The 13,210-nt window shown below is 42.9% G+C and overlaps 1 protein-coding gene across 4 annotated transcripts in view; it reads right to left on the reverse strand.

Annotated features, from left to right (window-relative positions):
- Positions 1-8,092, reverse strand: part of dop1b (DOP1 leucine zipper like protein B) — a 99,498-nt gene extending 91,406 nt beyond the window's left edge. For 2 of the 4 annotated variants that reach the window (XM_069888967.1, XM_069888966.1), the window contains exon 1: positions 7,407-8,087. The gene's annotated coding sequence lies outside the window, so the exon portion shown is untranslated. Of the gene's footprint in view, positions 1-7,406 lie in introns of all 4 variants that reach the window. The other 2 variants (XR_011341590.1, XM_069888968.1) reach the window with 2 other exon arrangements.
- Between the last annotated feature and the right edge of the window lie 5,118 nt (positions 8,093-13,210).

Here is a 13,210-nt window from a genome sequence, read left to right on the forward strand (position 1 = left end):
ATAGGTGGAGAGGGGACAGCAGGAAATGAGGGGGAGGAGGGATGGCTGGGTAGGTGGAAGAACTGGAAAGACAGGAAAGGGGGAGGGAAAAGAAAAGGCGAGCAGGTTTAGTGGAAAGCTAAAGTCAAGGTTAGTCCCATCTGGCTGGAAAGTGCCTAGACGGAAATAAGGGGCTCGTCCTCCAATTTGCGGGTGGTCTAGGTGGGAGTTTGCATCAACTTTATGGGTATATTGGAAGTAAAGAGCACACACACCTATTAACATTGCCACAGACTATGCTCAACACCCAGTTGCTATCGACATTTCTTTTTAAAAATCGTGATTACGAAACTTTTGTGTACAATTGCTCAGAGTTAGAGCACACCCTACCATTTGCAACTCTTGACACCGAAGGAGAAAGTTTTGCCCCATCCAGTCTCACGGACCAATCCCATTCCCCACTTAATTTCACGTAATCTAATCCCCTCACACTCCCATTCACTCCCTCTGGATTCTACCACTTGCCTACATAATCAGCGACCTACTAACCCGATGAAGGGCTCTGGCCCAAAACACTGATCACCTATTACTTCCTATGGATGCTGCGTGATGCTCCAGCACTGTTGTGTACACCAATAAACCCAGCATCTGCAGATGTTCTTATTTAGCATACTAGCCCAAATGTATTCAAGTTGAAAAAGATCAGAACACCCAGAGGTCACCCATAAACTTTTTTTTATTTAAAAACACAGCCGCTGTATTCCAGAAAATTGTTCCCAAAATTCCGGAATGTAGCCGGTGTAAAAGGTCCTGGACGATATTTTACCTCCTGGACCCCTGAAGAATGTCACAGAACGCCTGCAGTCTAAACACAACTGCAGGCGTTTGGCAGCAACAAAGGGAAGTTATTGATGATGCACGATGCCGTACGTTGCACATAGCTTAAACATCACAGTCGACGCGGTAGCGTCCCACGTAGACCAAAAGAACCACAACTCGGGTATTTAATGTAAATGCAAGGTGAGATCCAAATTTTTGACGTTCTGGTTTTTCCAGTCTAAATGGCCACTCCGGAAGGTAGGTGTGATAATTGGTGATGGGAAAATCCCCTCAATTATACAAAAAAACGTAACAGAAAGAAGATTCAAACTCCACACCCTCAGAACTGCAGGTCCCCTCTGATTAAATGGACAAAACAAAAGTCAGGCAACTTTAGAAGTAAAACACAAAAGTCTACAGACACTGTGGCTGAAGTAAAAACAACGCTGGAGAAACTCAGCAGGTGAAACAGTGTATTTTATGTGGCAAAGATAAAGATACATAACCAAGGTTTCAGGCCTGAGCCCTTCATCAAGGTATGGACATTCCGATATTGCACACCCTGATTTGTGGATTTCCATCGTTATTGGTAAGGTGAGGCTTGCGTTACTGAGCATTGAGAAGTTCTCGAGTTGGAAAGTTCGAACTTGAGTACACATCCTGACAGTACACAAATACATCAAACAAGTAAGATATAAAAATAACAACACAAGAAAATACAATATTCAATGTTTGGTGGTATTCAGTTCATGTATGGCTCTGGGGTAAAAACTGTTCTTAAGTCAATGGACCTAAAACATCTACCGGAGGGCAGCAGGTCAAACAGATGATGACCAGAGTGGAAAAGGGTCTTTCAGGATTTTGGTTGCTCTACTAAGACAGCGAGAGCTGAATAAATCCTCCAAAGAGGGCAGTGAGCAGCCGATAATCTTCCGTGCCTTATTGATGACCTTCTGATGGTCTCTCTTGTCTGCAGCCGAGCAGCTGGCTGAACAGTAGGCCAGCATACTCTCGATGGAGCAGCGATAGAAGGACACTAGCAGTTTGATTTTCCTGAGAATTCTCAAGGCATGGAGTCGTTGTTGTGCCTTTTTAACTCTTGCGGTGGCCAGAAACCTGAAAGCAGTTTCCCTTTCCACACAGTCCTTGTTGATATAAAATGAGTCTAGAACTATATTGTTCTTCCTGAGGTCTATAATAAGATCTTTTGCTTTTGAGGAATTCAAGATGAGATTCCTCTCTGAACATCACGCTGTCAGTCTTTGGACTTCATCCCTGTAAGATGTCTCGTCTAAGTCCAATCACAGTTGTGTTGTCCACAAACTTGATGATGGTATTGGTAGAATACGTGGAGACACAATCGTGGGTATAGAGGGAACAGAGGATGGGGCTCAATACACATCATTGTGGGGACACGAAACTGAGTACAAGGGGAGAGGAGAGAGAGGAGAGCCAATTTTAACAGTCTGGGACCAGTTCGTTAGAAAATCCAAGATGCCTGCATCAGCAGTTCCTGTTTCTCTGATCGTTTTGCCTTTGGCTGTTGATCATCTCAGGCAATTTTAGCTTCAAAGAGTCTTTCTACTTAATGAGCAATGCACTTCACTAATCCTGGATCCCTTTTGGGTCCTTAATTACCTGTTTACTAACAGACATCAAGCAACTCACATAAACTCTAATTGTGAGTGAAGCTGACCCCAGTACTGGGATTGGTTGGAGAGAAATTCCAGTAAAAACACAAAGAAATGCTGGAGGAACTCAGCCGGTTTGGCAGCATCCATAGAGAATAAAGACAGGCCCGAGCCCTTCTTCAAGGTACAAGCAAAGAATAAGCAAAAAGCAGGAAATCTCAGGCTAGGGATAGTGCTAGCTGAGGCCAACATAAGGTTAAAACTAGATAGAAGGGTAGAGGTGAGAAGGAGACAAAGGGATAAAGGGAGAGAGACAGAGCTAAGGCAAGGCGATGAAGGAAGAAGTGGGGGGAGGGGGATGTGGTTTAAATGAAACCCAGAGAAGTCGATGTTAATGCCAGCTGGTTGGAGGGTGCTCAGTCGGAAGATGAGATGTTGTTCCTCCAATTTGTTGGGCAGGCTCAGTCTGGCAGTGCATGAGACCATGGACGGACACGTCAGCAAGGGAATGGGATGGGGAATTGAAACGGGTGGCCGCTGGGAGATCCACGCTAGTGCTCAACAGAGCGATCTCCCCGTCTGCGCCAAGTCACTCCGCTGTAGAGGAGAAATTACGGACCTTAATTCTCAATTGTTGAAATTTTCATGGTTTTGGGGAACAAGTTTGTGGTCAGACATCTGTCAGCTGAGCTGATGATGGCAGGAATGTTTTTGGACAGGTTCTGCACAATCTTCGGAGCCCAGTTAAGAAATTTTATTTATTGTCATCTGTGCAGAGTTGCAAAATCACCAGAGTGGAGGAGAAAAAAATTCCAAACAATTATGCTGAGTGGATGCAGTGAAGTCATTTGTTTGCTTTAAATTGTATTCATTCAGTGAAGTCACATGTTCCTATTTGTCTCAGTGGATTAGTGTCTCTGTATCAATGGTTTAAGAATTGTATTATTTACTACTTTTCTCACATGAATAAATAGGATTCCCCTGGATACTCTGGATCTGTCCCAGTCAGAAAAATGAATGAGCAGGTTGGTAGATGAACAGGCTGCTGTTAATTTCCCCTTGATTAGTGGATGAGAATGTTGCAAGTATAAAATGGGGAGAATGTCTCACAACATCCATAGGATATTTGGCCCAAAACATTGGTTACATACATTTACCTCCTATGGATTCTGCAAGACGTCCAGTATGACTGTGTTTTTAAGCAGAGTATCTGCAGACTTTTTTGTGTTTAAAATAGGGTCAGGTTTTGATTCATGTGAATGGGTAAACATGAACTCAACAGGCCAAAGGGCCTGTTTCTATTCTGTGCGACTTTGAGTGTACCTGCATCTACTTAGTGAGAAAATTATCCATTTCCTTCCATTTAATTATTTACTTTGAAAGCTGGTTTTGTTAGTACTGTACTTTTATCACTGGGACTTCTTTTGATAATGCTCTTCATGAAAAATATATTTTTCTCTTATACGCATTTAAAGTTCATTCTTTCTGAAACACTTTTCATAATGCTCCAAAGTTATTCAGGGCAGATTGGGTCAATTCTGAACTGCAGTCATTGTTGTAAAGTAGGAAAGTCACAGTGAATACCCAGCAATGTGAAAATGGTATGTAATGGTGATATTCACCCTGTTATCTGACATATTGTTGTCTCTGCAGAGTAAAGGTGATTTGTAGAACTGGATGAAGGAGGAGAATGGGTAGGAACCTGTTGGGGGGGGGGGGGGGGGGGGGGAAAGAGGATTGAAGATTCAGAAGGTATTGGGGGATAAACAGATGGAGAGGGAAATGACAATAGGTGACAGGTTGAGAAAATGCAGAAGGAAAGCAAGAAGAACAGGGAGTGTGGATTATCCAACATTGGAAAATTCAGCATTCATTCTCCTGGCTTTTAGATTTACTCAGATGGAATTCAAGATGCTGTTCTTGTTTCCCTTCGACATCCTCAGCAGTGGATAATGATAACAAATATATTCTACAGAATCAAAATTTATTGTTGTGAAATTCGGTGTTTTATGGCAGCATCTTAGTGCAAACATTCATTTTATAACCAAATAAAAAAATTTAAATAGCAGTGCATGAAAAGTGAGGCAGTGTCTTTGCTTCATTGATTATTCAGGAATCTGATGTCAGTGGGGAAGAACTGTCCTTATGCCATTGCGTGGTCATCTTTAGGCTCCTGTACCCTTTTCCCAATGGTAGCAAAGTGAAGAGGGCGTGGGCTAGGTGGTGGGGCTCTTTACGACACCACCTCATGTAGATATCCACGATGGAATGAAGTCTGATGCCTGTGATGTCTCATGCCAATTTAACAACCCTCTGGAGTTTATTCCTGTCCTGAGAGTTGGCGCCTCCATACAACCAGCCAGAATGCTCTCCACGGTACACCTATAGAGGTTTTCGAGAGTCTTCAGTGACACTCACAAAGTATAGGTGCTAGCAAACCTTCTTTGTAATTGCATCAACATGGAGACTCCAGGACAGATCCTCGGAGATGCCGACACCCAGAAATTTGCAGTTCTTGACCCTCTCCACTACATATATTTAATAATAATAATACATTTTTACAAACACACATATACAAATGTCAAGCAATTCAATACATATTTTTAAATATATGCAACTCATAATCTAAATTTGATACCCAGCAACAAAAAAAATACAATAAATTAATTAGTAAAGAAAATAGTCCAATTGGACTGCTGGTCAGGGAATGTTGTTTCTTCATTAAGAAGTGGTTAGAGTAGTGGTTGGCGCAACGCTATTACAGCGCCAGCAACCAGAGATCAAATTTGGTGCTGTGTCTATAAGGAGTTTGTACATTCTCCCATATATGCAAGGGTTTCCTCCGCGTTCTTCGGTTTCCTCCCACCCTTCAAAGCATACAGGGGTCATAGGTTGATTGGGGTATTGGGCAGCTTGGACTTGTGGACTGGAAGGGCCTGTTACTGTGGTCTATGTCTAAATATGTGGAAAATTTCACATTTAGAAACCGAGGGAATGATCCTAATGCTGGGAAAAGATCATGGAATCCTTTCTTGAAGACAGAGTAACAAATAATTTTAAAAAATCAAATATAAAAATAGTTACCACAATTTACAGATGGTCACACTTGGCCAACTTTTCAATAATATGGAAAGCAGAAGAAAATATTTGCTGAGAGGAATGTTTTGGACACAAGAAACTTGCCTCCTTCCCCCCCCCCACCACCCACTAAAATCTTTGACAATGGATCACAGCAGGAAATCAAAGAGTAAATAGCTGAAAAATAATCAGTCAAACAGGAAAGGTACAAAAGATCACTGCACAACCTTTGACTCTGCAATGAGAAAACAAGAGAATTGGAGGCAATACAAAGGGTATAGAAGAAATACTGAGCTCAACAAAGAGCAATGAAAATGTGAGTGAGAGATGCTGAAACTAAGTCTGAATAAGCATTTCTTCCTCAAATATGTCTGTCCTCCTGTTTGGGATTGAGAATGGAGCATTCACCAACAAAAGTGCAATTACAATCATGTTCAAACACTAATCAAAATATAAATAAGACTTCTGAAAAACACAAGCCAGATGTCCTTCATTAATAACTTTGAATACACAGTTCATACATTTTACAGGAAGTGGAAATTTAAATTGTATAGAGTAAATTTTCTATACAACTGCAATGAAAGTATATTACAATTTTGCTTTTCACTTGTGCGTGTACCAAATTTAATGCAGACTTAGTAACAAAAAGTCATGCTTGGATTCGAGACATTGGAGTAAACTAATACAATCTGTCCAAGCAGAGTCAGTCTCAATCTGCATTATTTTTAGATTTCAAAAGTAATTTAAGTGACAATTCACTTCACACAGATTATTCTTTAGTTAAAATTCAAAAAGACTTGCACTGCGAGATGAGTAAACTTGCGGAGTCAACTAAACACTTGTTTGGTTAAAAAAAAAACCCCACCAAATTTGCTGAAAGCATCACTTCCCCAAATGGAAGTAATTACGTCGCTCCTCTCGAAACACAAAATATTCCCAACCCAAAAAAGTCACTTTAATGTAAAGCATGGATTTTAAAGGAATTCAAATGTTTGGGGTAGAGCTATTCAGTGAGAGATCAAATAAAAATTGCACGTCGATTAATTTTAAATGTTACACTTAATATGACAAATTCCAAATTAAGGATGTAAAACCACAACCAAGGACTGGAATATCCACAATTGAGATTTCAGAAAAAAAAAGATGAACATCTTAAAATAGAGAATTCAATTTTGCTCCAAGCTTAATTCGTTTCGGAAGCAAAAGATGACATCCACAATGCTTTAAGAAAAATATAACCAAAATTGAAATAGAATGAAAACGTTCAATTAGTTCAAACTTTTAAAGGCTAATTACATACTTGCTGCAGCAAATGAATACAAATGTATCCTTTCACCCGAGGAGGCCACAGAATTTTATACAAAGGTATATAAAATCACATGGGGCATAGATAAAGAACATAGTGATCACCTTCCCCCCACCCCCCTGAAAACCAGACGGGCATTGATTTCAGGTGAGAGTGGAAAGGCAGAGAAGGGGCATTTTTTTTTAAATATCCAAAGTAGCAAATGTTCCAATGACATTTAGACAGATACGTGGATAGGAATGTTAAGAGGGTTAGGGGCCTAAAGCGGTCGAAATGAGCTAGCTTGGGTGAATAACTGGTGGACATGCACAATTTGAAACAGCTCATCATTCCTGCATGTATCGCTTTAATGCGCGAATGTCAATTACGTGAACAATGTTATTTCAGCATGGATCTCGGACGACAGCTCAAACTGTTTGCTAATGCCTTAGGAATTATCCAATAAGTGCTGTGTAAAGTCGGTCATGGCAACGCCGCCTTAAATATTAAACACTGAACGCCTACAATTCGACAAGAGATTTCGTTTTAAACCTCGTCCAAAAGAGAATGGGCAAGGAATTAAAAACGTAGAGCGATGGGAAACAACTACTCACCAGATCCACAGTGACAACCACGGAGGGGTGGGCGTATGGGGACGGACAGGATGATATACTGTCTCCCCGTTTGGGAAGCGTCCAGAGGGAGAGGACAGGGAGGAACCTTACGTCACTAGTGCAACATTTTGTATCAACGTTCTAATGGAACGCTCCATTCCCGCTTCGAGGGGGTGCCCGCGATGTCAGTGTCACCAGAAGTCTGAAAGGTGGGGGGGGGGGGGGAGAGAAAGAGAGGAGGGAGGGGGCTTCACTACCACCGCCACTCGGAATTTCCATCAGACCTCATTCAAAGCCGAAGATGCCGCAGTTGAACGCCAATTGAACAGGGTGGCTCCCAGTTCCCGCGGATGTGGTAGCGTCCAATGCCAAGCGGAGGGACTCGCGTTGACAAATCCGCCCAGGATTGAACATACAAAACTAATCTGGGGGGAGGGAGATCTGGTTTGGAGCAGATTTCTCTCTGTTGCCCTAAAGAAGTTTTGTAAGCTCACAAACATCGCCACAGCCGTTCAGACCTTCCCGTTGCTTTGGATTAATTGTGCAATAAAACAAAATGTTGGAAACATTCAATCTGATGATCTCAGAGGAGCAAGTGGGATAAAATAAATGGCCAGAGCCATCCTGTCCCCTCCACCCCTTTTGTTTTAACTTTCCTCTAAAGAGTTTCGGCTTGGAACTGCACCCATTTCTTTTCTCCCACCGATTCGGCTTAAGCCGCTGGTTTCCACCCGAGTGTTTGACTTCAGCGTCTGTGATCAAGATGCCTTTATTGCCACGAAGCTGGAGAATGGCAGGAAGAGGCGCCATTGGCCATCCTCAGCATCCCTCAACAGGGAAGGGACGCCCCTTCAGTCACTGAGCGGCCTTGGATTCGCCTCCATCGCTCCCGCGGCTTCTGTCGCCGATCCATCGGGAACCTGAGCTCCCAACGTGATCCGGCAGCTTCTCCTTGACACCGGAGGTGGGGCTTCCGCTGCCCTGCGCAGGTCCGCTGTAGTAAACAACCTCTTATCGTCCACCACCATGTGTTAGGCGCCGCCATCTGGGGGTTTTAAAAAAATCGTCTCCTTTTACAGAGTGTAAAATTGGAAGAGCCACACCTTGCCTCTTATGTCCCTCTTAAATCTTTCCTATCTTGTCTAGAATTGTTGACCTTGAGTAAAAAGACTGAGCATTCACTTCGTCTGTGCCCCTCATGATTTTATAAACCTCTTGAAGATCACTCCTCAGCTTGAAGGAGTAAAGACCCAGCCTATCCATCCACCCATAACTCAATCCCTCCAGTACCAGCAAAAAGAGAGATTTCAAGATCACTCCTCAGCTTGAAGGAGTAAAGACCCAGCCTGTCCATCCACCCATAACTCAACCCCTCCAGTACCAGCAAGAGAGATTTCAAGATCACTCCTCAGCTTGAAGGAGTAAAGACCCAGCCTGTCCATCCACCCATAACTCAACCCCTCCAGTACCAGCAAAAAGAGAGATTTCAAGATCACTCCTCAGCTTGAAGGAGTAAAGACCCAGCCTATCCATCCACCCATAACTCAACCCCTCGAGTACCAGCAAAAAGAGAGATTTCAAGATCACTCCTCAGCTTGAAGGAGTAAAGACCCAGCCTATCCATCCACCCATAACTCAACCCCTCGAGTACCAGCAAAAAGAGAGATTTCAAGATCACTCCTCAGCTTGAAGGAGTAAAGACCCAGCCCCATAACTCAACCCCTCAAGTACCAGCAAAAAGAGATTTTGCTGGTACTGGAGGGGTTGAGTTATGGGTGGATGGATAGGCTGGGTCTTTACTCCTTCAAGCTGAGGAGTGATCTTCAAGAGGTTTATAAAATCATGAGGGGCACATACCAAGTGAATGCTCAGTCTTTTTCTCAAGGTCAACAATTCTAGACAAGATAGGAAAGATTTAAGAGGGACATAAGAGGCAAAGTGTCACTCAGAGGTCAGACGTCTCTGGAATGAAAGTACCAGAGGAAATTGTAGAAGCGGCCAAAATGACTTTCAAGTGTACCTTGCTGGCCTATCCAGCCAATTCACATTCCATATCATTGTACTTACCCCGTCTTAAAGTCCTGAACCCGAGTCTCTGAATTAATAATGCCACTTTCCAGCAAATTCCCTCATTTTAGGGGCAACACACAAGGTTACCAATTTATCCTGCTTCATTGCATCACACCCATTCTAAGATTGCCAGTCCTCTCATTGGTTCCGCAACATATTGCTCAAGCAAATGTCCCTCCATGGTATTGCTAAGTTTGGTTGTCCCAATGTACATACATATTAAAGTCACCAATAATAACGGCTGTATCTTTATTGCATGTTTCCTTATTTGTTGCTTGATGTCAACCTCAATCTCACTACTACTGTTTGGTGACCTATACATGACCCCCACTGTTATCCGCTCTCTGAGTTCCACAACTCGACCCATGCAGTTCCATCTCAAATAAGCCAATGCACTTCCTTAGAATTGGGTCAACTTCCTCCTTAATGAGCAATGCTAATCTACCACCTTTACCTTTCTATCATGATTTGAACAGTGGAACAGTGAATAAACAGACACAAATAGCTCTTAAAGTCTAAATCAAGGGAGGGCAACCGATGGCCTATGGGCCAGATCTGGCCTGCGATCCAAATGCATCAACAGCTCCATGTGCGTCTCTCCCGCTCTCTGCACGTTGGACACTCTCCCTGCCCTGTTGTTGACACACCCCCTCACCTTCTGCACTAAAGATCCCTCCACTGCACAAGACTCCCCCCCCCCACTATCTGTGCATAAATCCTTCTCTGTCACTTCCTCGCTTTGGATGTGACTCATTCTCTCTCTGCGTGAGAGCCCCCTCTCTTTATGTGAGGCTCACCTTCTCTTCCTGTGACATTCTCTTCCTCTCCCCCCCCCCCCCCTCCTCTCCCCACTGCCATCTGTTTTGGGGTTATTTTCTTTCCTTTTTGCCTTTTAGGTTTTTTTAAAAAATGCGTCACGTTAATGAAGATACCTTCCCTGACCTGAAATGTATCATTGAATGTATAAATAAATGGAATGAATGCAATGTATCTATTTATTTATTTCACTTATGGTAGAATCAATTGGCCCGCCGTTCAACCACTGATACACCATCTGGCCCATGCATGGTAAAAGGCTATCTGCCCCTGGTCTAAATGTTGAGAATCCTTGAATATTACATTCCAGTCCAGATCTTCCAAAATGTCTAACTTCTTCCACAAATGTGGCTTCCCCTCCATCACCATCAACTCAGTCCTCACCCCCCACCCACATCTCCTCCATTCCTTGCTCATACACCCTGGCTCCCTCTGCCCCTAGATGCAACATAGAATCCTCCTTATTCTCACCTACCACACCACCAGCCTCCAAATCCAACACATTATCCTGCAAAATTTCTGACACTTACGACAGGATCCCTCCACCAGACAGATCCTCCCCTCTGCCTTCCATAGGAACCGCTCTTTCGAGCCTCCCTCATGCACTCATCCTCCCCACACCAACTGCAACCCCCCTGGCACTTTCCCTTGTGGCTGTAGGAGGTGCCACACTTGTGCCCACACCTCCTCCTTCACCACGGTCTAGGGCTTGCAGAATTCACGTGTATTCACAGGATTAAATTACTTCATCTGGTGCCTCCTTTATGGCATTCTCTACATTGGAGAGATTGGGCAAAGATTAGGAGACACAGTATGTTCTATCCACACTAGTGATGGAGACCTCCCAGTAGCCATTTCAGTTCTGTGTCACATTCTCATACTCACATGTCTGTCCATGACCTTACGTACCATCCCACCATGACCACCCATAAATTGGAGGAACACCACCTGATTTTCCACCTGGACACTCTCCAGCCAGATAGCATTAACATCAACTTTATCGGCTTCTTCTAACCTGCTCTCTTCTTCTCCCTCCCCCCCTTCCCTTCCCCTTTCCAGTTCTCCTCACACCCTTCCCTATTTACCCAGCCATTCCTCCTCCCCTTGATTGCTGTGGTCCCCTCCCTCTCTTGTCCATCTTTCACCTCCTACCTTTGCAACCACATCTCCCCTTCCCTTTTTGTTCAGACATCTTCCAACACTTTTCCATACCTTGATGAAGGGCTCAAGCCCGAAATGTTGGATATGAATTTTTACCTTTACTATATAAAGGACACTGCTTGACCAGCTGAGTTTCTACAGCATTGTTTTCACTGGTCACACTGATGCAATGTCTCAGTAATCCCACTTTTGATGCCCAAGTTGCTCTTCCACTGTCAATGGAAATTCAGTGTTAAGTGATATTTGAAAAAAATTCTTGCACCTGATCATGAAACAAGTCACAATTCAGCCCAAGTTTTTAATCAAAATTGTTCCTATTCAGTTGCATTTAATTTCTCCATTTCCTAACTTGAGTAAATTCAAAGCAAAATCTCTCGCAGATAGATTGGCTGTACCTAACCACAGGAAAGATATCAATAAGGTAGAAAGTGTGCAGAGAAGATTTACTAGGATGCTGCCCAACCTCAGAAACTGAGTTACAGGAAAAGGTTAATTAGGTTATGACTTTATTCCCTGGAGCATAAAAGAATGAGGGGAGATTTAATAGAAGTATTTAAAATTATGAAGGGTATAGACAGAGTAAATGCAAGAAGGCTTTTTTCCACTGAGGGTTGGTGAGATACAAACCAAAGAACATGGGTTAAGAGTGAAAGGGGAAAAGTTTAGGGGGAAACTTCTTCAGAGAGGTGGGAGTGTGGAAGGGGCTGCCATCTGAAGTGGTGAATGCAGGCTCAATTTTAAACATTTAAGAAGAATTTGGACAGGTGCATGGATGGTAGAGGTATGGAGGGCTATGGACTGGGTGCAGGTCAGTGGGATGAGGCAAAAAAAAATGGCTTGGCACAGATGAGAAGTGCAAAAGGAGCATGTTTCTGTGCTGTAATGTTCTATAGTTCTAAATGTACTCACATATTGGTCTTCATATGAAATCATTTAACATTTTTAGTGTATATAAATGATTTGAACGACTAGGGTATCCATGGAGAGGTTGTGAAATTGATTCAAATTGGCTGTGTGGGAGAAAACAGAAGTGATAGTGTATGGTTGCTTCTCAGACTGGAGGCCTGTGACTGGGGGTGTGCCTCAGGGATCTGTGTTGGGACCATTGTTTGTTGTTTATATCAATGATCTGGATGATAATGTGGTAAACTGGATCAGCAAGTTTGCTGATGGCACAAAGATAGGATGTGTTGTGTTCAGCAAGGAAGATTTTCGAAGCTTGCAGAGGGATCTGAACCAACTGGAAGAATAGGCCACAAAAAAAAATGGCAGATGGAGTTTAGTGCAAACAAGTGTGAGGTGATGCATTTTGGAAGGGCAAACCAAGGTAGGACATACATAGTAAATGGTATGGTAGAGATCTGGGAATACAGATACATTGTTCTACGAAGGTGGTGTCGCAGATGAACAGGATTGTAAAGAAAGCTTTCGGCATCTTAGCCTTTATAAATCAAACCATTGAGTATAGGAATTGGGATGTTATGTTGAAGTTATTTAAGACAATGGTGAGGCCAAATTTGGAATATTGTGTGCAGTTCTGGTCACATAACTACAAGTATATCAACAAGATTGAAAGAGTGCAGAGATTTACTTGGATGTTTCAGAATCTTCAGGACTGGAGTTAAACAGATTAGGACTTTATTCCTTGAAGTGAAGAAGAATGAGGGGAGATTTGATTTACAAGATTACGAGAGGTATAGACAGAGTACGCTTTTTCCACTTAGATTGGGGGAGATAAATATGAGAGGTTATAGTTT

This window comes from Narcine bancroftii, chromosome 7, assembly GCF_036971445.1.
Source record: "Narcine bancroftii isolate sNarBan1 chromosome 7, sNarBan1.hap1, whole genome shotgun sequence".
Classification (NCBI taxonomy): Eukaryota; Metazoa; Chordata; class Chondrichthyes; order Torpediniformes; family Narcinidae; genus Narcine; species Narcine bancroftii.